Source organism: Pararge aegeria, chromosome 4, assembly GCF_905163445.1.
Source record: "Pararge aegeria chromosome 4, ilParAegt1.1, whole genome shotgun sequence".
Classification (NCBI taxonomy): domain Eukaryota; kingdom Metazoa; phylum Arthropoda; class Insecta; order Lepidoptera; family Nymphalidae; genus Pararge; species Pararge aegeria.
Window position 1 is genome coordinate 10,804,307 of NC_053183.1, and position 27,098 is coordinate 10,831,404.

General features: G+C 34.7%; 1 protein-coding gene and 1 long non-coding RNA gene across 4 annotated transcripts in view; one reads left to right on the plus strand and one right to left on the minus strand.

Moving 5' to 3' along the window:
- The window catches only part of LOC120623481 (pseudouridine-5'-phosphate glycosidase), a 220,864-nt gene that overhangs the window by 112,823 nt on the left and 80,943 nt on the right, over window positions 1-27,098 (minus strand). The window lies entirely within an intron of this gene.
- LOC120623487 overlaps window positions 1-27,098 on the plus strand; it is a 79,239-nt gene that overhangs the window by 32,849 nt on the left and 19,292 nt on the right. Inside the window, exon 2 of the long non-coding RNA XR_005658709.1 lies at window positions 12,034-12,078. This is a non-coding gene — a long non-coding RNA (uncharacterized LOC120623487). The remainder of the gene's footprint in view (window positions 1-12,033; window positions 12,079-27,098) is intronic.

Sequence of the window (27,098 nt, forward strand, 5' to 3'; positions counted from 1 at the left end):
AGTTTTCATTTTGAGATTTTAAGTAGAAGTAGAAAGTGGGGAGTTGTCATGCTTTAAAGCGTAGTGGAAGAGGTTTTAGACTTTAACTTGGTTCTGGCACGCAATAAACCAGGTATATTATTATTTCAAAACAAGCATACTGATGATATGCTACAATTGTTTGCCCGTGTACGCTTGGTGATGTCGCGGTTTCAACGCTTTTAATTTCCTACCCCAAATTATGTCATTATGGCGTGTGGACACTGCGGGCTTGCCAGAATACATTTTGTTGCTATTGCATTCATATATTTTTAAACTGCTTTATTGGTCTAGTGGTTTGGAATGTTTGACTACGAGTCTCGAGTTTTTGGGTTATATTTCCGGGACAAGCTGTGAAATTGTTAGGTTTCTGTCAAGACCTTTTCAATACCAATTTGCCCACCTTCATGCCTCGCTGAAGTCGCAGAGCAATTAATGAGATCTCTCTCGATTAATTACTATCCCAAATATATGACAATAGTCTTTAAAGTCAGGAAGCCTGGATCAGTGTTGTGACTTGTGAGTATAACGGTATTAATCGATCAATTACTGTTTCCTTTAAAATTGTAGAGTACGTCCCGAAGAATCATAAATAAGCTGACGATGGAGGGTAACTTTTAAAGCTAGTAAAATTGAATTAATGTGTTATTTCAGAGATTTTGATTGCTGACGGTAAAATTATTACGTTTATGTAATTTCCTGCCCCAATTTAACGTACACTCATTGGACATATCCGGAAGTTGCTATATTATAATATTGCCCACTGAATTAAATTGTCGTGAATAAATTGAGAATAATTGATAGTCTTTCTATATTATGAAATGGGTTATGCATACCCAAGAAAAAAGTTGAAGGTGGAAAACTATGATAGCGCGTAAGTTTTTTTGAAACACGACCGACTGATTCTATGATCAATACAATGAGTATGCACACATCATCATCATCATTATCCAAAGCCTATTAATGCGCCACTACTGTGCTCAGCCAAGTTGTACGCCCCCTTAATGCAGATTGGCGGGCTGTAGACATTTTTATTAATCATGCCATATTGAACTAAGAAATATTCGTAAATAATTTATTTTGACAAAAAGTCTGTTTTATTTTTGCCATACAATAATTTTTCACGTTTTTAGTGGGTAGGTTTCGAAATATATGAAATTTATAATAGCCAAATATAAATTGCTCATAACCTGTTACAAAATATCGCTTTTCCCGAAGTCGGACCGTTAATGGCTGAAGAGTTCTCCCGGCACTTCACCAATAGTTTCCTTTATTGTGACGAGCATAAATTGCATACCTACTATATACTATAATCTAAGGGCAACCCTTGTCATACTTATTATTGTATAGTTCCGGTGGCCATCCGTGATCTTCATTAACAGTTTCACTTGACCAAATGGTTCATTTCGAAAGTATAAGCTCAAGTTCCTTTAAAATATACTCAATTCGCTATACGGTGTACCTATAACATTTAAAGAGCTCTCTCGATTTTTCCAGGAACTCTTCAATAGATCTTTACCAAATTACATTCTTATATTGGCGAAATAATCGCGTACAAAATATATAAAAAAAACAAAACCTATCAAATTGAGAACCTCTTCCTTATTTTAAGTCAGTTGAAAAAGAATCCGTACAAGATAGAGTTTCTGGTATAGCATAAGGAGTGGCAAAGTTTTTTTTATAGTAATATTTAACGCATCAACGCACTGCGAAGAATACGTCCGACAGAGTGCCGCTCTGGGTCCGCCAACCTGAAGCTTAGGTGTTAAACCGCATGTGCCTATAATTACACCGGTTATAAAGTTCAAACAAACAGACACACTCTCAAGTTTATGATATTTAGTATGAATGATGATAAAAGGAAAAAAAACCGGGACCAAGAGCTTAAAGTTTTCTTTAGGTATTCTTTTCGGATTGGTATTTTTATACCCAATAGTGAAAAATTTTTGGTCTGACCCAGATATTTAACTCATGACAATGACTAAGACACCGTGAGGTCTAGAGTCACAAAAACATCGAAAATGCACTCGTATTTATATCAAAATACCCACCAACTCAATTCATGAACATTGGTTGTTGTATCAAATATAATTTTAATTGTTTCTTGAATATTATTTATTATTAACCCACTTTATAAAAATACTGTAACCCCGTGTTATGTAGACAAACACTGCATACTTTTCAATACTATGCTTCCCTAAATACTCGCATTTAGCGTTCAGCAATTTTCATAAAAGCGTAGGTAGTAATCATTTAAAAGAAAAGACGAAGAGTTTGTACTAAATTCCTCACATAAACAATGTTGTGATGCCCCAGATTTATAAGAACTGACATCTGACCTCTTGCAGAGCAAAGATAGTGCATAAGTTTTTAGATCTGTGACGTGTATTGTCTCATTAAAATCTTACGCTTTATCTCTTGGACTGAGCGCTACGTTAAATTTTATTACTGCTACCACTGACATATTGTTTAATGCGTAAGGACTGGCTACAGAACTATAATAATTTGGTCTCGTAAATGCGTTTAAATAGCAAAGGTTGGTGGTTATTATTTCATTTGAGGTAATGCAAAATTGTAGAGAAATCAGTAGGTCACACCAACTATCCTTTTAGGTGAATAAGAAAAGGTGACATTTCGTTCTAACTTATATTTCATTACAAAAGAATTACATAAACTAAAGTGCGGCCACAGACCCAATATAAACAAAAAATTACATGTCGTTCGCCTAGTGATGGTGTGAATGACATTTCAGTCTTCCGTAAGAATTAAAATAAATTTTAATGTTGAGGCCCCACTGAGGGCCATATTATTCTTTTATAGTGAAACACGTACAAATGTATGGCTCGAGCCAGGAATAGCAACATAGGATGTATTATGTATGTTAGAAACACCACTAAATTATGTACTTATTCGATGTATTACCCAATGATACTGCAACAATTGATAGAACTTGTTTCAACTTAAATTTAAAACAATGCGAAATTTTTATACAAGGTTATATACAGCAAATATTACCTCAACATAGTTTAATTTATTTTGAACAAGTAGATAGCGCTTGTATATTCTTAAATACCAACTAAAGCGTCAGCCAAGCGTTTTGAATGCCATATCTTTTCCTTTGTATCTATCACTACTGCAATAAATTTTAGTTTCTCTATTCTGATAAATTTCACTAGGTAAATATTACTGTTTTCTTGTCCTTACAAGTTTTACATTTTACTCGATTTCTGTTGTTATTAATCAGGGGTTTAGTAAAGCGAGGTTCAGTTTTATTTATCACTATTATAATATAACGAATTATAATATTTATATTAAAGTAATTTTACTTAATACACTAGAGAGAAAATATTAAATTTTTGAAAAATGTGTAGAAGCTCAGGTCGTTTTTGCGGGTCACACCCCTCCGCGGTTTTGTAATTTTTATATGGTGGTTTTTTTTAATCTCTTTTAAAGAGCTGAGTCACTAAAGAGGCTATGTAGCTGCTGTGGGTCTACAATTACTACCTTATAAACTAGCTTATTCTACGTCTACCTACATTAATCTTAAGTCTATTATATAAATATTTCACGGCCTCAGAATAGGGGTTTGACAAACTTATGTTAATGTCAGCAAACATTTTATTCTGAACCTCACTACGACACATTCCATCAGAATGTGATAAATATCTTACCTTACACCACAGTCTGGACGATTGGGAGAAGGACTCACAACTGCTGTCTAATTTTTAAATATGCTGTTTTTAAATAAATATTTTCACCTAGGTTAAAACACCTTTACGGATTCCACGATTTTGATTGCGAGTTCAAATGTACTGAGACTTCGTGATTATACTCATTACTGCGTCTTATGAAATTCATTTTTTAGAATATATTTGCCTATAATACCCTCCTCTTTCCACGGGTGGCCCATGGGTCGACTAAGGGAGTATAACGGAGAACGGGTAGCAGCGTCTTCAGTGCTACTTCTACTATCTACTGCGATGGGAGAGGCTTTCAGTCCAGCAGTGGACTGCTAAAGGCAGTTGCGGTACTACCATAGAAGCCGAAAAGCCGGCCTTGCGTTACAATTAATAACTCTATTAATGTTTGCCCGACGATTCCGAAATACAATTTTTAAAATAATTTATACTTGATAGCATATAAATTCATAAACACAGTTTTAACTGTTGCCCAATAATGTACATACAATGAGTATATAAACACTACCTTAATCTGGCAGGTAGACTCTGTGGTAGCAACTAGCCGATAGAATGATATTAACGGTAACTTTTAGAGGTCATAACGAGTCAGATTAGTCCTATAGATAACTGGGCTTGCTCAAATTCAAGACCCTAGGAACGCCACTGGCTATATATAGGCTATTTATGACCCTGCGATCTATATATACTAGATAGGAGTGCATTTAAATCATAAAAAATGTAACAGAGAAAGTGTCCGGTTTTTGCTTATACATATTGAATATAACTAACAGCTAGCTTCTTATCTAAAATAAGATATTTAGCAAATTTAATGGCTTTTTATGCCATGATTTTTTGACAATATATCTAGCATTTTAATACCATTTCTGCTGCGGACAATGACATACCGACAATCCGACGGGTCAAAGGTCTGAAGGTTTAAGGGCTAAGTGCTATGTTCAGACTAATTACCAGCTCATTGTCAGCTTAGCATTACTCCAAACATGTAACCTTTTGAGACGCTTAAGCACTTCGTCACACGCAATAATTAATGAAACTATATTTTATATAAGGCGGCTTGTTAAACAAGAGACGTGGGTATATAAAAACTTGATTCTCGAGGAAATATACATTATATTATCATCAATTATTTATTATTGCTGTATTAACTATACGTATTTAAAAGTATCTGATTAAATATCGAGCAAAACTTCTATAAGTTGAAAAAAATTAAATTCAAATAATTAATAAATATACCATTCCGACAAATCAATTTTCACCCTCACTAACGGTTGTCACACGTTGTTCTATCGATGGTTCCGAGTTCGAATTCCAGACTCCAGTAAGGATAATTTGGGAATTTATAATTTCTAAAATTTTTTTCTAGTTTGGTCCGGTGCGAAGATACAGCCGTAGCAAGTTACCACCCTGTCTACAAAGACGTGCGCTTAGCGTTCCGGTATGAGGTCGTGTAGAAACCGATTAGGGGGTATGGGCTTGTTTCAACTGCATTACCGTCTGACAGGTTAGCCCGTTACCATCTTAGACTGCATCATCACTTAACACCAGAGATTGCAGTCAAGGGCTTACTTATAGTGGAATAAAAAGAAAACTCTCTCCTATCAGCACGGTTAGCACGGGCAGGAGACAATTATATCCCCGTGGAAAGGATAAAAATGTATCTTATCCCACAGTTTTATAAACTATCAGAGCACTGGCGCACAAGTTGAAATAATATCCAAATAATATATATGGGGGTAAACTTCTCCTATTCCCTTTACCCGTGCTTTAGCAGGATGACACGTGAATTATATCCCTTGTCAGGGGATAAAATCGGGGGATATAATTTTTGTCCCTGCAGATAGGAGATCAGTACTGCGACGTGAAAAGACTGAGGGTTATGGAAGACTATCCACACTTTAAGGTCTTGTTCGGCTTTGGTAGATCTGTGTCTGTGTGTCTCGTAATTTCTGATTGATCACGTACAGACACTCCGAGTCTAGCTCTCTCGATCACTCCATCCGAAAACTATAATTGAATACTCGCTAGTGCCCGCGTTCTGAGTCAGCGTTTATAACGGTATTTTACAAATAACGTGGGAACCGTTTCTTTTCCTAGGAAAAAGCCTATGTTTCTCTTCGTCCTTTCAACTAACTTTATACACAAAATAAGTTGATTGGCTGCTTAGTTCTGGCATAAAAAAGGGCCAAACATACAAACAAACACACTAACACATTTATGATATTAGTAAGGATAGAACATGGTGGGCTGTTTCTAATCAACGCTTTGAGTTGTGTAGATATGCTATCAAAATTCAGCGACTCAAAGGTACCTGTATGCTAAGGAAGGAATAGGGTTGGAAACCAATTTAGATTTGAATTAGACTTAGTAGCTACCTACATTGTAAGGGCTTTAATAGGATTGTAGACGTTCTGAAATTGATTGTCTTACTACTGGGTAAATACAATTCATAATTCACTATCATAAACCCCAGCCTATTAAGACTTTGTGTATTCTAAAATAAAGTTCAAACAACCTATTAAATATACAACTATTTTTCACAGAGAAAAAAAGATTTGTTATTCTTGTCATATTTCTGATTAAATAGTTGTCCGCTGTACATGATTTTGTCTCGACAGAAAAAAATACAAAATTACGTAACGCATACATGCTGTAAGGTTTTTTGGTTATTTGTTAAATACTATAGTATATGAGTACTAAAACCTTACAGCAAATATGCTTTAAATATTTAAATGAATGGGATTTCAAAATTTTATTTTATATATTGATTGTTTTAACATAAACAAAATGAGAAGGAAAACATAATGTTTTCAAAGAAGTGTGAAGTCCAATCCGCCCCTGGCGTGATGGAGGATGGCGGGCTTTAACGTTATTATCATGTGCTCAAGATTTGTTTTGTCTGGCCTTGGATATTTACCACCCTAATGATAAATAGAAAAACTTTATTGCAACACAACAAAAAAAAGGAAAATACAAGGAAAACAGTAATAGTACTTAGTGCTAGGGTGCAAAGGCGGCCTTATCACTAAAAGTGATCTTTTAAAGGCAACCTGAGCGTACGAAGCCGATAAAAGAGTGGAAGATGGATGGTGCATAAAGTAAGTTACAAAAAAATAAACAAAAAAAAAAAGAAATGTAATATAAACTTACATGAACATACATACTACATTTACATATTAACTACACAAATACCAAAATATGTGCCACCAAGCAATTTAGTGCATCACTGTCATACACCTCACAGGTTTGTTCTACCTACTCAGACCGCACCATGAGATCTGGTGAGATTGCAGTCAAAGGTAATAAATTGTGGGTAAAAAAAAGTTATATTGTAGAAGTCAACTTATAAGTCTGAATAAAAAGTCAGAGACGCTTATTCAGATTTCTAAGCACGCGGCAACTTGACAGGGATGTATAGGTACCTACTCAATTAATAATGTTACAATTAATCAAAACCGTTTGGCCGTAATTCTGGAGGGATGTTCTTTGTGAGAAAATGACTAGTCATGAAATTTTCATAAATGATTTATGAATACGTAGGTATTTGCAATTCAGCTGTATTCATATTGGGAAATTCGACTTCTGTTTTTGAACGGAAATAAAAAATCCTTTAAGTCAGAGTTGGATGCGCACTTCAATTTATATATTACATATATACATTACAAAAATACATCACCATCTAGCTCTAAAGTAAGCGCAGCTTGTGTTATGAGTACTACGTTGTCTGATGAATAATTTGCATGAATAATATACATAAATATTTATAATATAAAAATTTAGTACTATATTTTTTTTACTATTTATTACTCAGTATTTTCTATAATTCATATTTCTCTATATTTCGTTTTCTATTTTTATTATTTGAGACAGAAACTACAAGTTCTGATAACAAGGAAGGGGGGAAATATGCAATATTTTAATAGGTCTATAGTTTATGTACTTATATAATTATATGGTCCATATATATATTTACATAGTCTACCCAGTTGTTTCAGAGTATAAATACTATAAAAGACGGACGTATATACACAGACATGGGAGGCAAGCATATAATAGTTTAGGTATATTATAAAGAGGTATATATATGTAGAATCTCTTCTCAAAATGAAAAGGCTTTTAGTCCACCACGCTGGCCAAGTGCGGATTGGTAGACTTTACACGCCTTTAAGAACAGGATTCCACACGATTTTTCCTTCAGCGTTAAGGCATATCACTCCTAAAAATTAGAGGTGCAGAGGAGGAAACGAACTTGGTCCTTGTATAAGGCAGCCCGAAGCCCTTACTAATATCACTGCTGAAAATAAAATACTTTATTTTTTCTCCCTAACAACCCAATATCCACTGTTGAGCAACGAGCTTCCAAAATTTTATACAGTGAATTCATACACCTATTATTTGATTGTTTTTGTCTGTTGTTATCTGCGCTTTACCGCATATTGCTATAAAATGAACATATAATTCCGAAAATTTGCTATTTCTGGAAACAAATAAATGTGGGTGAATTGTTTCGCATATGATACAAAATTAATGAACGAATGTCTAGACAAAACTAGACGGTCTGCGTTTTACTTTACCGCACCATCGCAGAGTGCAATCCATTGAAACTTCCCCGGCAGACAAATATAATAATGTTAATTAAACTGAGAGAGTCAGTAAGACTAAGATATCATAGCGATCGAATAATTGACCTTTAATTTCATGGCATGGCAATCTATTTTTCTATATATTTAGACGATATAATAAGAACAGGTTTCTTTTAGAGACACTTTACTGATGATGCCACTCTGTGTTCTTTAATTTTATATCATTTCTACGATGTACAATAATTGCGCCTTGTAAACTTTTATGAACTTCTTTAATTTCATTGTTAGGTCTGTTCAAAAACTTTACTGGTAGACGAAATCCTTCTAAAGAGCAAGCGTCGCAAGTTGTTATTATTATTATTTAGGACGAAAACAGTTCTTTGTTATTTATGGTAACATATGACGTACGACGACGAAAGTATATCATTCCATTTTATAAATTCATAATGTAACTATTATTTGATAACCAGATAATATTGCAGCGTAAGTAGATACCTAATTACCTACATCTACCATCTTTGACTCTCGTTTCATGTTTTTCCGGAGTCGGAAAAATGAGTCGGTCGGTCTACAGGGTATTGGGTCTCCTCCCACAATGAGAAAGGGTAAGGCCTTAGTCTATCACAGCTTCATTAGTATTTTGTTTTCTTGTTCTATATTTAAAAATCAAAATCAACTGCCTCGTTGGTCTAGTGTTAACTACGGATCAACAGGTCCTGGGTAATCCAGGTTCGAGCAAACAATTCCTAGGTATTGGGTTTTCTGTTAAACAATTCTCATTACCAGCCCGGAGTTAGGAAATTGTCAAATGTCCAACCCCCGTTCTATAGAGAGCGCGTTCATTTTTCGGTGCCGGTTTGATATCAAAGACTTGTGATAAACCTGCATTGGAGCAGTATGGTGGGTCTTTGCTTTAAAACCCTCTTTTCTATACACCTGTGATATTAGTGGGTCGTGAATGTGTGATATAAAAATCAACTCTAGTATCTTTGTATCCGGAAAACTCGAAAAATAATAAAATGATAGATTGTTTTCAAAGTTTTACAAAACATTGCATTTCTATTTAAAAAATGGTTTTATAGGATTAACATCTAAGTTCCCACGGAAACAGCCAATTCGCCGAAATACATTATCTGACAGATAATAATAATATGAAATGAGTTCGAGATTGGATTATTATAACAAGTGAAATCACGCCAAAATGAAATGAAATCAAATACATTTTATTTTACACCATACATACAAAAACACAATTGAAAGAAAGTAAGTAAAGGTAAAGTAAAGGTAAGTAGGAAAGTAACAAAGGCGGCCTTATCGCTTAAAAGCGATCTTTATCAAGCAAACTACAACGTCCTTATATTTGAAAGGAAAATAATGAAGGATCAAACTCTAACTACATAGATGTCAGTTATACGTTATTTATAGGTAACTTCATGAACCTTTTGGCGTCGTGCCTTGCAATATGTGGCCCGGAATTTCGGATTGGAAGATTATGGATCTTACGCTTTTTAATATAAAAGTTGTATTGCACTGAAAGCCTTTAACGATCTTATTTAAAACGTCCGATTTTTGTTATTTTCCGGAACCGAAACAATGAGTTGGTATTAATAATAATTTGATGTAGGCAACTAAATTCAATGTTTCTTGAAGTCAATGAAACGCAATAAAGGTAGGTTACTAAAATATTGTATTTTAGTTGGGTTATCTTTTCCTATACGTTTTATCGGAAAAGATAACCCAACTAAAATACAATATTGACCTAAGACACGTTGATCTAAGTTTAAGCAAATATTCACAACTAGCTGTTGCCCGGGACTTCGTCCGCGTTTAATTTTGCTATTTTTTTATTACCATACGAGTAAGCCCTTTGCAGCTATCTCACCTTGTACCACAAATGATGATGATAAGTAATGATGCAGTCTAAGATGTGGCAGTTATATTTTACCCATAAATCCCCTAATCAGCTTCTAGGCAACAACGTACCGGAACGCTAAATGGCCTAGCGGCACGTCTTTCTCCTCCCTCCAGACCAGACCGGAGAGAAAATTTGAAAATAATAAATTCCGGTAGGGATACTGGGAATCGAACCCGCGATCTTCAACTTAAAACCACAGGGCTCGCCGCTGTGCCACGGAGGTCGTCTATATACTGATACTTTACGCTGAATTTGCCGCTGTATTGTTAGGGGCCACCAATCTCGCCCACGCAACTTGGCACAAATTTCACTGTACCATGTTATCTTGTACAGTAAAATTGGCGCCGAGCGTATTGAACATGTTAAGCGTTTTATTACTCTCTAGGGGTATCTATAGATTTAGTTAATGCGGTTGCACATGTTTACTTTCAAGGCAATCATCTGGTCACTTCGTAAATTGAAAAATTCACCTGCAAATATACTTAGTTGGTATTTGTCTTATATATAAATTTGTTTTCATTTAGAAAATAGGGTTCAAGGGTTCATCTGACGACCTCCCAGGCGCAACGGTGAGCGCTGTGTATTTAAGCAGGAGGTCACGGATTCAATTCCTGGTTAGTTACCACCCTACCGACTAAGACATGCCGCTAAGCGATTTAGTGTTCCATTGCTATGTCGCGCAGAAACCGATAAGGGGGCAGGATAGACATACAAGTACCAGGCTAACCTGTAAAGGAGTACCCTTACAGGTTAGCCCGGTACCATCTTAGACTGCATTATAAATTACGGTCGGGTAAGATTGCAGTCAAGGGCTAACTTGTAGTGGAATATAAAAAAGATTGCTTACTAAAATTACATTCGATTCTTTGGTTATCTGACTTGCTAATACAAATTCAAATTTGAGGATGAAGCAATTAGCAATAGATAAAAGAAGTCGGTCCCAGTTTATGATTAACTTGTGTGAATAGTCATTTAAGCCCACCAACCCGCACCAACACGCAGCGTGTTGGGTCTATGCTTTAAAGCCGACTCTCCTGTGAGAGACGAAGTTTGTGCCAGGCTGTTGGACTTTAATAGGATGCGGGTGATTAAATCCGAGATAGCAAATGAAAAATATATTTCGTACATAAACACTCATCTTGGTCTTTGTTTTATAACCAGTTTTTTTTATTTATTTATTTAAATGTTCGAAACACCTGTGCTAATCTATCTTGGACTATATGCGATCTGAACAAACTCCCAACTGAATCCGCGAATTAAACTTAACGTAAATTTGAACATCCGCAATTTGGACAAACCTCGAACTAAACCAACCGTGAATTTAGAGAATTGAACTAAGCGTGAAAAATACACATCTAGTGCTTTTGATAAATTCGTTGTTTTACGTAACCGATACACACAAGCTGTATAAAAAAGATCGTTGGATACCCTACTTTACAGTAATAACGTAACCTAAAAAGGGTACTTAAAATTGAACGCTTTCGTTTTACGAGGTCTGGGGCATATTTACAATAGGTAGAGGCAGGGCACGGGATTAGGTGAACCATAAACCCAGTATACGGTAACGTTATATTAAGTGTTGTGTATATGTGTTGTTATATTAAGTGCTAGGCCCTTAACCTTTGCCGCCTGGTATTTGCTACTGCGAATAAAACGGGATATTGTTTCTTTGCGACATTGAACTCATAACCTGTATCGAAATATATTCTGTGACGTCAAACTTTCATGTTTATTGTAAGTACTGCCCAAACTGGGTAACTGTAGTATACAACATTTTACTCTGTATTCCTTAATTTATTGACCTTTTCTTTTCTTGCAGGAAAATACCAGAGTGTAGGAGTTCGAGCTTCAAAATGCCACCTAAGTAAGCCTTGCCTTTTATAAAGTCAGGTCACTTGTATTCTAACTATAGAACGCGAGGGAATTTTTTAATTCTAAAATGTTTGTAAGTAAAGCTTATCAGAATGAGTTTTATACTTTAAATAGAGCAAAATTCATACTACTTCCGAAGTAGTTAGAAAGGGCGGTGGTTTGTTTATTTATTTGTTGTTGTTGCTTCCAGCATCACTGCGCCGATTTTAAGCACAAAATTATATAGTTTGCATCCTACAGATGTACAGGATATGATTTTCATAACGTAACAGCAACTGGGTATCCTTTAGAGTTATTTGTACAAAAATTCATAGTTATACCGATATTGGCAAGTTTGCATATAACAATGCAAAGCAACTCATAATTTATAATAGCTTGCATCCCGTAGACGGACTTTGTGGACGGGCGGAAAACCAACGATTTCTGTTGGATCTATAAAAAAACAGGGACGAAGTGGCATCAACAGTTAGTTTTAATATTTATAATATTTAAAGACAGCTCACTTAGTAAAACACTTATATAATTTAGAAAATATACTTGTGGTCTTTTTCATATCCCAGCTAGGTCCCAGCTTGGTTCTGAACCCAAAATAGTAATATTATTTTAATGGATGTTTTTGATCAGATATTTTAACAGAACAAACTAATATTCCCTGTTTATGATCTTGGTCATAATAGATTATTATTACAACTAGTTAAGACATAAGATTGGCCATTAACTACGAATACAAAAAAGGTATTTATAGTAAATTGGCAACTTTGTTAGCTATTTAATGTAAGTTTCTTCTTCTTCTTCTTCTTCTTTCTCTGGGCTTGTCTCCGTACTTGGTTGGCCGGAACCTTCCGTTGTACGTTGTGCTACTTGTACAGCTATGTGAATGTAATGTTATAAGCACACTAAATACACAGGTTTATTTATTAACTAGCGGACCCGCGCGACTTCGTCCGCGAATGAGTTACCTTCGAAAAGTAGTTGTATGTTGTCGCGGACTGTTTTATAGAACTTTAAAGAAACAATTCCGATATACTTACTAAATATTTCATTCGTTTAACGTAACGTTTACCGTTCACGCATCGCACGCATCGGAATCTCTCAAAAAGGATATTTGTTTGTCGTAGCGTGATGTTATACAGCTTTAATTGATACTACCAATCTAAAAAAAATCGAAATCGAAACAACATTTTCTGAGATTAGCGCGTTCAACCAAACAAACTCAAAAGCTTGATAATATTTCAAGTATGCCTATCTAAAAAAACCACGTCAATCTAAAACTCCGTTGCGCGGATTTAGAAAGACAAATGCGGAAAAAATAGCGATGCTATCTTGTAAGAGCTGTTTGCTTTTCCGCGATAAAAAGAAGCCTATGAGCTATTCCAGGATAGTACGCATGCATTCGATCGTTGTACCATATGCCTTGCGACGGGTTATCTGTGATGAGTTATGTCCTTTATCTCTGACAATATTTATCAGAACTGCTTTAAAATTAGACAATACATGCTTAATAGTATAATACACTTTCAAATAAAAAAATAATTATTACAATGTATTCAAATTTAACGGAGGTGTGAAGTAAAATTTATTAAAATTTTCATCCTATTTCCCGGAGGAAACTTACGGTTTATCGGGATAAAAAGTTTCCTATATGTTGACCTGGAATATCAGCTAAAACTATACCAAATTTTATTTGAATCCGTTCAGTAGTGTTCACGTGATGCCCGGACAGACAGACAGACAGGCAGACAGACAGACAGACAGACAAAAATTAAATAAAAATCTGTTTTGGACTCAGTATCGGTTATAAAGCACCCCCAAGGTCAAAATTTTCAAACTTTATTAAATGTACAGAAATCTTCCAGTTACAGATTTATTATAAGTATAGAAGATGTTCAGCTACTATTGAGTAATCTTTTGATAGTTTATTCCGAATAAGTTAAAATATATACAAGATCATTTTCAATACATGATAACATATATCGTAATCTATACTATTCGCTGAAACTACTGAATTAATTCCAATGAAACTGTACGATTTTTGCTCATAATACCAGGTAGGACATGGGATATTTTCCATCCCGAAATTCAGCGCAATTTCTTTTGGACAGGGGATGAAAGAGTTTGACGATTTTACACCTTAACTCCGTCAAATTTTAGACAATTTAAATTATTCTTGTTATTCTGGATAGGTTTTAATATCAGATTAATTGAGCTTAAATATATACAGCTGTTAAGCTACACATTATTTATGCAGTCATTTGTTATAGGCAATCCAAATTATTTTAAATAAGTTAAGACAGGAGTAGGTCAACGGAACCGGCATTTGCGATTGGCAATGTTAACGTGACCGAAGATTTCAAATATTGGGTGATTAAAATTACAAGGGCAAGTTATACATATGGCAGTAATATTAAACCCATGCCCTTAATCGGGTTTTACACGACATCGCACCGGAACGATACATCGCTTAGGTAACTAGCCACGGCCCAAACCCAGTCCCAGTCTGGTGTTACTTTGAAAATACTAAAAGTAATGCGCCCAGTCATAAATCAAGAAGGAAACGTCGTTGCAAGTTAATAGGACATAACTTATGTATGGCTCACACCACACGTGTTCTCAGCGGCCGAGTGTTGGTGAGCGATATGCGGTTTAACGATATGTTCATACGGATAAACTTTGTGTTAATTCTGAATTATTATTGGCAATACTATACGATTGGGTGAAATCACTCTAAAGTTTGTATAATATATAATATGTACAGGTGTATATATTATACAAACTACTGAATTAAATCATTCCGCTATTTGAATCTCAGCATCCTAAAAACAGGCTATACGTAACAATAAAACTTATAATGAAACTAGTAACAAAAAAAAAAATGCTGACTGCATTTCCGCGCTGAACAGCCAGGCTGATTCTTTAGGCAAATATTTAGCCAGCCCTTCCCTTAAGTCACCAGATGAGCTAACCACAGATAAATTTCTTGCAAGATTTTTTTGCACTGTGGACAGTCCCATTATGTTATTGGAGAAATTTGAAACCACCTAAATTGTTCAACTGAACCAGTCGGAAAGTCAAAGTTTCGCATCGTAATATAGTGGAAGCAACAATTATCGCTGGGTGTGCGAAAGGAGACACTGTATTTTTACCAAGGGTTCGCTTAATTGTGAACGATCTTCCGTTTGAATTCAAACGATTACAGTTTCTCCTCAAAGTATGTTTGGCAATGACTGTAAACAAAGAAAAACCTGCTTCTCACATGGGCAGTTCTACTTAGCTTGCACACGCGTAAGCTCACTCAGTACCTTGGTAGTTTTGGCGCCTACCAAGATCCATAGATCAGTTAAGAATATTGTCTTTAAAGAAGTTTTATAGTTCATATTTTTCTATCAGCAACAAGACATTTTTTTAAACCTTTGTTATAAAAAATTGATCTTAACGCGGGCAAAAGCTAGTTTTACCATAATTATTTTCCTAAAAGTGCCAAATTTTGACGTGAAAAATGTCCGTCTCAATATATTTGTTGTTGAAAGTATTCACGCACGAACGCACAAGATAAAAAGTTATTCGCCTAATACCTTGTCTTCCATCTAGCTCACGCAAAGGGAGGTTTACGTCTAGCATGTAACCCACGACTTGCAAAATCAATATTACTTAGAAGTGGGACATTTTCAAAATTTTTAAACGCACATTTTAAAATATTCTGTGCCAGTTATGAGACCGTGCATATAGACCTTCGGTTCTATACAGGGAATTCGTTCACGAGTTAGAAACTAATTTCCTGCGGCACAAAGCAATCGGCAGGATCGATGCGCCTCTCAGATGGGTACCCCTCGGCACGTCCCGATGATTGATTTACTATCGGTTATGCTTTTTAAAACCGTTCTGTCAAAAAGGTAAAATAAGGTTTCGATAACTTTTGAAGTAAAACTTCCTTAGGCGCGACTAGGGAGTAATCCCTAGTGGCGCCCAAGAAGGACTCCCTCAGATTTCTTTCTGACGGAAGTAACGCTTACATCAGACGTCTGTGTAGTTTCCGCTATTTAAAAATAATAATTTAGATTGGTCATTAGTGCTAGGTGGCAAATATCATAATTAATTAGGATTATTTATTTCCAATATTTTCAAACGGATCAATTGTGAATAGCAAAGTTAATAAAAATGAAACAGTTCTAAACAAATTATTTTAAATTGCAAAGTTTTTTGAAAATCTTTAAATATACTTGTTTATTTATTACTTTTGTAATATATAAATTATTCATAAATTTTCTGGTGATTGCGAAATTCTATAATATTCATTGACAAGGTTATATTGACATGTGCTGATCTAACCTTAAATTTTCTATTCAACAAATGAAAAGGCCTTAATCGGATGCATAAAGACTTAGGTAATTTCTAGAGAAAAAAAAAAATTTCACAAACTATTATGTGATGTTTAACTCTGTTAAGCTGTCTTATATTAGGAAACCGATTTGTCCGGTCATAAAATTCAGGAGACTCGTAAACTGACACTTGACAGATAAGAAAATATAAATTCAGTTAATAACCAACAAAATTATAAATATAACCTAAAATAAACTATTTAAAAACTAAATAAAATCTAAAACGTCCTCGAATCCACCACAGCGAGGCACAGTTCCCAAGATGCTGGCAGCATTGCCCTTTTGGATGGCCAAACTAATTCGTTGGCCAAGGTAACTGCCCGCTCTAGGATCACCGGTAGACTCGATAACCCTTTTCGATAATTCTTTGAAAAGGGCTTTTGCCAAAATGAAAATATTTATAAAATGTGAAAGTGATATTAATGAATTTGAAATAGAACATAAAATGAAATAGTGAATATTAAATGAAATGGCGAAATCCCAGGAACATTTCACTCTTTCATCAGTAAATAATAATAAACGTTGAAACTGAAGTTAGCTATAGTATAGTTTCAAATAAAGAGGTTTACAGTGTACACTTTCAATTGTCAAAAATCGGTGATTTAATTGATTCAATTGTACAAAAATCCTAAATTTTAATGTTCAGTGATACTTGGTGGTCCGATAATGAGATAACTAGATAACGGTTATAATAAATCTTTCAAAGTATTAAATACTTGTATTAGTTAGTAGTAGTGTCGTTTTCTCTACAAACGTAGAATAAGGCGAAAGATAAAAACTTTGAAAGCTTCTTATCTTGTTACGCTAAAGAAGAATAACTTCTAACGCGTGAACATAAAAGTACACACACTTTTTTTTTTATAATAGTAATCTATACGCATATGAGAGATGGATTAAGGGCGTATACCCTAGTCGCAGCTCAAATGGGATGTCATAAACCGGTGCGGAGTCGCTATTTCAACACCTCCAGCACATCAGCGTCCATCAGTTCACCGAGCTACAAACCGTACAACTTGTATCGGTGCTATAGGTGTGTTGTAATCGCTAATGGTTTATCGCTTTGAAGATGGAGGGCTACAACCTTGACGAAATTAATATGTGTGTGTATGTAACTGATGTATATATAAAGTAGTTTTCTGCAAACAGAAGTTTTTAATATAAGCAACGGAATGAATATATGTACAAATATGAAAGGATATAACTACGAGTAGGACGAGTACGGCCTGTTGAAAACGGACCATATGAGGATTTCTATCTGAATTAAGTTTGAGCTCTAGAATGACTTCATTTTATAATAGCTTTCGTATATGATGTACTGCATATCTAATATCTACATATATTGACCTCGCTTCATTTTCTGTTACTTGTTTTAAAATTAAAAGCGCAGTTGCATTTTCCAGATATTAACTCGTAGTTTTAATTAACGTTGTGGAATTTTTGTGCAGAATTTACTCGATGTTGAAAATTATTACGAGTATAATGTTATGAGTGTTATTTTAGTTCTTCATTTGTTTTCAAAATGTTTTTGATGTGTTTTAAGTTACGTTATTTAGATAAATTTTTGACGATTTGCTGTTCAGTTGCAGAACAATTCAATTAAATTTTCAGCTGCAATATAACAAATAAATATTATTAAAAAACCATTTTTTTTCAATTTTAAATAAAATAAAATACTACCCGTATCTACGAGTTTGTAGAACTCGACTTTTTTTATAAAATTCGTAATTAAAAAGTAAAGTTTAGAAAGTGAGTATCGCTTTTAAGCCTAAAAGATGGCGCTGTTATTTATAGTATAGATATAGTAGCAATCATATCAACGACGTGTATTTTAAGTCAATTTATCGACGGCTTATTCAGTTTAGCGTATACAAACATGTGGAAGATGAATTACATGAGTAAGGATTTCAAAGTATTAGGTTGCATATAAAAACTGAAATTCCACCATCATTATCAATATCACGTTGACCGATTGACGGGGTCGACCAACGCTGCGTTTACTGTTGCGGGGTCGCGATGCTATCACTTGGGACCTCCAATATCAACGTCACGTTCAGCTTCGCATCTTTTCGCTTTTGCTGAGCTCCGTCGGTAACTCTAGTTTTATTCAACTGATACAGAATTAATAACATAAAGAATCCTCATTAAGCCATTACTGCATGCATTGTGTCCAAGAACAGAGAAGACGCACTTAGCACGTCTCACATCAGACCCTCGGAATGTTGCTACATCACAAACTTTTCTTGTTTTCCCCATTTTTTTTTAAACGCTTAGAAAATCAGAGGTAAAATAATTACTGTCAACTGCTAAATAAATGATGTGACTTGCCGTTAACCGCTTGTTTAAGATACACCACTAAAATAGAGTGGTTTTTGATGCTTCAATATTAGTAGTGTACACGGATTCTGTATGTTTTTAATTCTGGTCGTTGGTATTTGAAATTTAAATGATTTTTCGAAATCGAGTATTAATGATACTTTTATGGGCCGTTTCCTAGTTCCCCCTTTTAAACAACTATGATTTCGAATATGAAATGAATTCAGAGCATTTCATTAAACACAACAATTTATACAAATTATTAACTTATACGCAATATACATGATTTTATATAACTTTAACTCCAATTTAGCAACGAAAGGTTTGATAACAATAAATACTGGTTATTTCTATCGCTATGCAGTATAGTATGAAAATTATAATCAACCCGGTGTGCTACCGGACTAAGTATAGCAGGGGTGAAATCAAGGGAGCCATTAATTAACTATTTTTGGCCGAAGGACACTATTAACTAAAATAGCTTCCTGGAACATGATCAAACTCTGATAAAGGCGAAAGAAATCTGATTCCGGAAAACCTTGTGGTCAAAAATAGCCTTTATGAGGTTAGTTTAAAAGGCTATCTAATGAAGGGTTAGTCAGGTTAGTTGAGAAGGTCATTTTTATTTATATTTTACAATGAATATATAATAACACTAGCGTTGCCCGCGTTCTTCGTCGGTGTTATTATGGTTTTTCTCCGTCCTTTTAACTACCTCTATGCAAAATATCAAGTTGATAAATAAATAAGTAAATATACCACGACAAGGCACATATCGCCATCTAGCCCCAAATAAGCGTAGCTTGTGTTTTGGGTACTAAGATAGCTGATGAATATTTTTATGAATATATTACTCATAAATACTTATAATATACAGATACACAAACACTGAAACACATCCATGTTCATCCCACAAACATTTTCCAGTTGTGGGAATCGAACCCAAATCGCTGCCCTCTGCGAATGTGGTGGTAGTTGATTGGTTGCTAAGTGCGTAAAGGAAGGACAAACAAACAGACACACTTTAGCACTTATAACATTTGTAAGGATGATCATGGACTTCTGAAGCGTAGCACCTGCTTTGTCTAATATTATGTCTTCACTCATGAAATAACTGAAAGCTTCGTCGTCTCCAGTAGTTCGTGTAGTGAATTACTAATATTTCTTAAATATAGTTCAACGGGTACATACCACGATAATATTTTGGATTTGTAGGACTGCGTAGGTACGAGATGACATCTCGTACCTACGCAGTCCCGTTGTGACCACGATTCTTGCAAATGCGTCGAAATATCGACAAAAGGTACATTGCCGAAGATCTGTTTGGTGTGGAGTATAAGGATTGACGAAATTATAAATGACACCATACAGATTCTCCTCCTTTTCGCGTAGTAGGTATAGAAAATTAAGCTTTATTTTCATAAGTCACATAAGGCTTAAAACTTGTAAAAGTTTTCCTTGCAAGCCCTGCGATGTATTCGTCTGTTTATGGATGATAGTTTTCCACTTATCATCATGTCTGTCATTTGTTTGGCTGCCAATTATTATTATAAAAAAACAAAATTGACTCCATTGCCTAGCACTGTAGCTTGAAGAGCACGTTATCCGTCGGGCGTGGTTGTCGATAATAATTATTCTGATAAATAATAGTGATTATTATAAAGTCTTAATTTCACTTCCAAATCACAATAGGCTAAAGATTATGACGGTTTTGGTAATACAATCTCACATCGTCGCTTAAAGCTATTTAAAGAGCAACAACCTATATAGATAAATAATCTTTTTATAATCTCCTATCATTGCATAATCTTTTTATGCAATGATAGGAGTTTTCTAGAAGCTGACATTATAATACAAACTACAAAGATGTCATCCGGTAGTTTGTAGAATTTTTTCTTTATGCGGCATAGTTATATAGTGAAGTAGTAATGTATCTACTGTAATGCCCTTGCACTCTCACATTTCCAATTGTTTCGGTCTATTTAGAACTATTTCGGTAGTGTAAAGTTGACATCAAGCACCCCTGTCCAAATTATTTACTTTATTTGATCAAAAATCCTAAGTTATCTTCAGGAATGGGATCATATTATTATTAAACTCTTTATTTGTATACCACAACATTAACATATTTAAAATATAACAAAAACAGAAACATCGAAAGAAGTAGTAATACAAAAGGCGGCCTTATCGCTTAATAGCGATCTCTGCCAGGCAACCTTAGAATTAGGAAAAAAAAGAAGAGGAGAATAGACTGCTGGTGGTACAAATATTAAAATACATACATGCAAATAACTACATGCTAATACATAAACTAGTGTGCACAAATAGATAAAAAGTAAATAATATAATAAATAAATAAATATAAAAATAAACTAATGTATACAATAACAACACTTACATAATTAAATACTTTAACATACAATAAATGAGTAAGTATATACATACTATTAAAAGTCGTTAACAATATAATGGGCCTTAACTGCTCTTTTAAATATCGCCAGTGATTTGGATCGTCGTATGCTCAATGGAAGCGCATTCCACAATTCCACAGCTCGTACTCTAAACGAACGCTTATAAAATGTTGTCCTATGATAAGGCATACACAGCGTCAGCGCACGGCACGATCTTAAACCAGATTGCTCACAATACGAGGGAGTATTTAGATGAAATAACACACAGTACAGAAGAGAAAGTACATGCATATCCCGGCGACGACGAATAGGAAGCCACTTGAGTTTTTGTCGAAATTCGGAAACATGGTCATATTTGCGAAGGCCAAATATGAACCGAATAGCAAGATTTTGAAGACGCTCAAGTTTATTAAGCTGATCATATCTGGTAGTGCCAAAAAATTTAATTTATCAAATAAAAAGGAACATACAAAAAATTTAAAAATGGACTTCGTTTATAAAACTACTACTAGATTATTCGTTTATAACACTAGCGGTTGCCCACTTTCTACGTCCGCGTTTATTACTGTGTGCTTTGTCTAGTGATTATCATGTTTAACTACAGATCACGAAATCCATGGATGGAAACCCGTGTCGATGTCTATTTTCTCTTAAGATATTTTTAGTACCAGCTCGGAGCTAGGGAATCGGAGGTGTCAACTTCTGTGCCCCGTAGAGCACTTGAAGCCGCCGGTCTCAGTTATTAATATTTGTGATAAAGTCGTTATAGCCTACCAACCCGCATTAGCAATGTCGTGGGTCTATATACTAAAACCGTCACTCCTGTAAGGGAGCGGGTCTGTGCCAAGCTTTGGGACGTTCATACGGATGATGATGATGATTCAAGTAAAAGCTTGTATGGGCCGCTCCAATCTGAGTTTCTGAACTTTAATGAACATTATCACACGTTAGTGATAGCAAGTAGGATTGGAGAATGCCGTTTTCTGAATCCGGGCTGGTATAAGGAATTTCTTAACAGCAGAACCCAATATGTTACATTTTTGGCCAGCCTAGTCGAAAATGACCAACCAGACAGTTGTCAGTTCTGCTTCGAAGTCAGATTTATTGCCTCACGGTCTATTGATGAGCGATGACCCTAAATGGAAATCGTTTCAAATGAAATTTCCTGACTCACAACACGTACTATCAAGGGCAGCGATTTCATTCTCTTGTGTACATGGGGGAAATAGAACGCATGCCGTAGGCTAGGGACCGCTTTGCATTTTGTTCAAAGCGATTTTGAAAGCAATTCATTACCTTCAGTACGAGTTTGCGGTTCTCGACTACGTAGATGGTTTCCGTGAGTGTCGATCAACGCTACAGCGAAATAAACCTAACTAGCTCCGCTACTAGTTTATTTTCTAACTAAAGTTATAAATCTCAAAGTGGCTGCGTGTAAAAAGGATAATGTACCAAAGTTATGAATGTATATCTATTTTTTCCAAATCCGTTCATATTTTAGCAAGTTTTAACAGTGTTGTTTTGTGTGTTATCTCTTAAGTAAAACATAATTGTACTTTTAAATATATCTTATACGAACCGTACATTCTGTCGGGATAATAAGTAGCCTTTATCAATTTCCTACCCATAAACTATCTCTTTGTAGAAAATTAAGTGAATTCGTTGCTCTTTTGCCGCGTGGAAGATAAATAAAACAACAACACACATACTTTCGCTTTTATGATATAAGTATAGTAGAAAAATTTCTCGTTTAAAAGCCCGAGTTAAATCGTATTATATGAACAGCAGAGGCACTTCGTCGTTCGTTAATTTCAAGTAGGCCGATTTTACAGTCAATTTTGATGCATTAAGTTTGTTTGTTAATAATTGGGACTCTATCACCGCTTAGGTTTTCGATTGTGTTCAATATGAGACATCAATCAGTATATTAACCATTATGGAGTTCAAACAATACCTCTACATTTAATGATTTAGAAAGGAAATACGATAATGTTCAGGAAGTTGAATTTCTATTAGCTACTAGCTTCAAAGCTAAATTTTAATTTAACTGTGAGATGGTGATAACAAAAACAGGGGCGCGTTTGGAACCCTCCTCGACTAGTTTTAAGTAGCTCCCGATAATGGTTAATATATAATTTGTGTGAAAGCTTTCATAAGTTCCTGTGATAGGTCTATGTGAATATTTTTTTTTGAATTTGCACACGAAGTAATTAGTAATTCTTTATAATTTTCAAAATTCAAATTTTTTTTAAATTTACTTGTAGACTAGTCCGTGGCAATCAAACTTAGAATGCAATATTTCAGCCTAAGGTTCATCGCATTTGTCTAAAACAATATTATGGAAGATGCATATTCACTCTTAATTTAAGTTTAAAGGGTTTCCTAGGTAGGACAACTGGATGCATATTGCAGTGCTTATTAGAAACGAGGATGCCATGAGCTTCGTATAAACCCATGCGATATCACGACGTAATTTTGCAATTCATGCATGTTGCATTTCAGTTTGCATCGTTCTCAAATCGAATCTGGTTATGTCAGTTATGAGGTGATTCGCAGTTCGATGGTAAAGAAATTATTTTATTAGGAACTATAATGAGATGTACTAACTCGTACTCAGGGTACAAGGTATTTAATGCATGCTCGAATGCAAGTCACTCATTAATTCAAATGGATCGGTAATGACGGCGCCCATATATTACTACAATCTACATATACACAGAACACATCGCTTGCGTCGCCTCTTTGATTAACATATTAATAGCCGTGTGTTTTGCCAAATGTTATGTTTTACTATGCATTTGCGTTCAGGATATTAGGAATTTGGGAATCAAATATTCGTGATATGACATAATCTAGTTTCTAGCTACGAGATTAGTTAACACAATTTGTTATATTTATTTGTATGGCCGTCAAAACACATGCCCCTTATTAATGTCTACGATACAAAGTGCCGAAAACTTCCACTAGACTAGACAAAATAACGTTCTGAAATTGTAATTTCGTAAATTTATTCTGATCCCCATCAGAAAACCGGAACCGGAACCTAAGACTAGGTCAACAAATTATCTTTATTTTTTAACCGTTGCCAGAAATTTTATGTATGGTGTATCTTTAGACTGTGCAATATAAATATCACCGCATACACTGCCTACGGTGATGAGACACTGTTTCTTTATATTGCCATGTCTGATAGAAAGGAGAGGTTAAGTTTTTTCGAATTTTTAAAAAGTTTTGCTATTTATTTTGTTTTTTATTTGCACACTTTATTTGCTTGGTCTGTCAATTATAACAAGAAAAAAGTAAACCAATGCGATGACAGCGTTTTGTTTTATACATTTTAGGCTTGTGTATGACGACTATCATGCCTGCTAGAGAGCAATGAAGAGGTCTAAGTTGTGGCGTGCTTGCCAAGAAAATGCCTATAGTGAATAGGCATTTTGAATGCCATGAAGGCATTCAGTTTCTGAGCAGACTTCCAAAGTATGTTCTATAAAAACCGATAAACTGGCAACATTATGTTGCTGCTGTAAGCTGTGTAGTTTCGCTTGATTCGCCAGTACATTTGTTATTGTCAATACCCATTAATTAATTTTTATCTACCCGAGTAACAAGAATCCATTAACATGGCATAAACAAACAGCACATGCATGTCACACACGACGTCGCGTGAATATCCCGTGTTTCCATAAGTCACCTCGAGGAACACCCGTGATCGTAAAAGAGTTTTTTTTTTACTTTTATGTAAATAGCAACACGTTCCTACTTACGTTTAATTTTGTAGCTATCTGTGACAATTCTTTTGATTTTAATTATATCAAAGCATCTTATTATAGAAAATTCGGAAGACTAGTATAATTCCTACAACTCTTTAGATGAGCAGATTTTTTTTTAAGTTACAATTGGAAAAAAGAAACATGGTGATAGTTCGAGTTTGTCACATAAGTCTATATTATACATATAAAATAGGACTTTTATGTGTATAATATAAACTTATGTGACAAGCGATGATAAGCGATTTAACGTTCTGGTACGATACCGCGTAGAAACCGCTTTGGATTATGGGTTCAATACTAACAGGTTAGTCGGTTTACCATCTTACACTGCATTATCACTTGTCACCAGATGAGATTAAAGTCAAGGGTTGACTTGTAAAGGAGTAAAAAACGACTCTAATACGTATTAATGAAAATACATCGACCTAATAATGGGTGCTAAGTAACGTATTAATGAAAATACATCGACCTAATAATGGGTGCTAAGTATCTGACCGTCTATGCTCAAGACGGATATTGTGAACCTATTCTTTACTCGATATCGGTTTAATAATAGGGGCTTAAAATCGGCAACATGAAACCTTAAACTAATTGTACTAAGGGTACCTTTTAGGTGTAACGAGTTAGCTATCTATTGCACAGTCTATTGTAGTCTACGATCTGTTTCAAGTCACGTTTGCAACTACGTTTCAGTCTGTACTGTGGCCAAACTTTGTATATGTTTATCTACAAATTCTAGCTACTATTAGTATTTTTTTCATAAAACTATTTTATTAATTCCTCCATGGAAGCTTTAAAATAAATTTCGATTTTACTTTTCAATACAAATTGAATGTATTATGAAAATAAAGCTAAATTTGCTATACTCCGCGAACAGCAGCAGAATCTGTATGGTGTAATTTAAAATTACTTCAATGCGTATACTCCACACCAAACAGATCCTCGGTAATGTACCCTCTACGCACCGGAGCTTCCTCAGGAGATGTTGACTTTACAATGAATAATTGTTAAGATTTGAAGTTTTCTTACGGATTGAAGTAACTATAAATTATCTGCTGCTGTTCGCGGAGTATAGCAAATTAAGCTTAATTTTCATAATATATTATGGATTTCCGGAAAGTAACGCCTGCTTCTATCCAATACAAATTGAATGGTTTATGTATTCTTTACTAGTTCTTTTATCTCGCTCTCTTTCTATATCTGAGGACGTCTCAGATATAGAAAGAGAGCCAAAAAAAGAAAAGTGCAAGGTTTAATGTTTAGATTTGCAAAAAAATTGCTCGTTTGTTCAGTTGTGAACACGCTAGGAATATTTTTTCTTGCTTTTAATTAACATTCAACTTTTAGCCGTACTGCTTCGTTGATTCAATGGTAGGCATGTTCGATTACAGACCATGTTCACCTAGGTTAGTTTGCGATTATTTCAGGCTGATTTTTTTTTTAAACTTTATTTATTTTGGACTTTAATCCAACATATAATTATATACGTAATAGTAAGATATAGGATATAATAATAATAATAAGATGTCAGGCATATCTGATGCCTGAAATCTTAATATTACTTATATTAAATATAGTGTCTGGACAAAATAGTTTTAGTAGGAATTTTATTGCGAAGCTGCGAAAATTATTTACTCTTTGCAGCTGTACTTTTTCACGTGTACTATTTAAATAAGCTTATCCTTGTTTATACAGTAATTTTATTAATATGATAGAGTTTAAGATAATAGAGGCTATCTATTCCGAGCGAGTTCACTAAGGCCACTACGCACTGTATCTAGAATAATTAGTGAGCTTGTATATCGCATTAGAGTAACCTGAAAGGTAATGTAGTTTTAGGAAATAAATAAATAATAACATATCTGTCGAATCTGATTTCCCGGCATAAGAAGTCCCTCAAGATACTGAACGGTCTATAAACTATATCTATGCATAGAAAAACAGGTAAACTAAAGCCACTTTATTTTGCTTAAATATACCCGCATTTTTAACAAAAGCAAGGATACGCCAAATCTACAGATCTCATAAATGTTTAGCGAAACTTGCATATAAAGCGTTTTTTTTAGGTATCGGTCTACAGGTTTTATTAATAAAATATGAAGTTTAACTCTTATGATAGGTAATGAGGGCTTTGACACT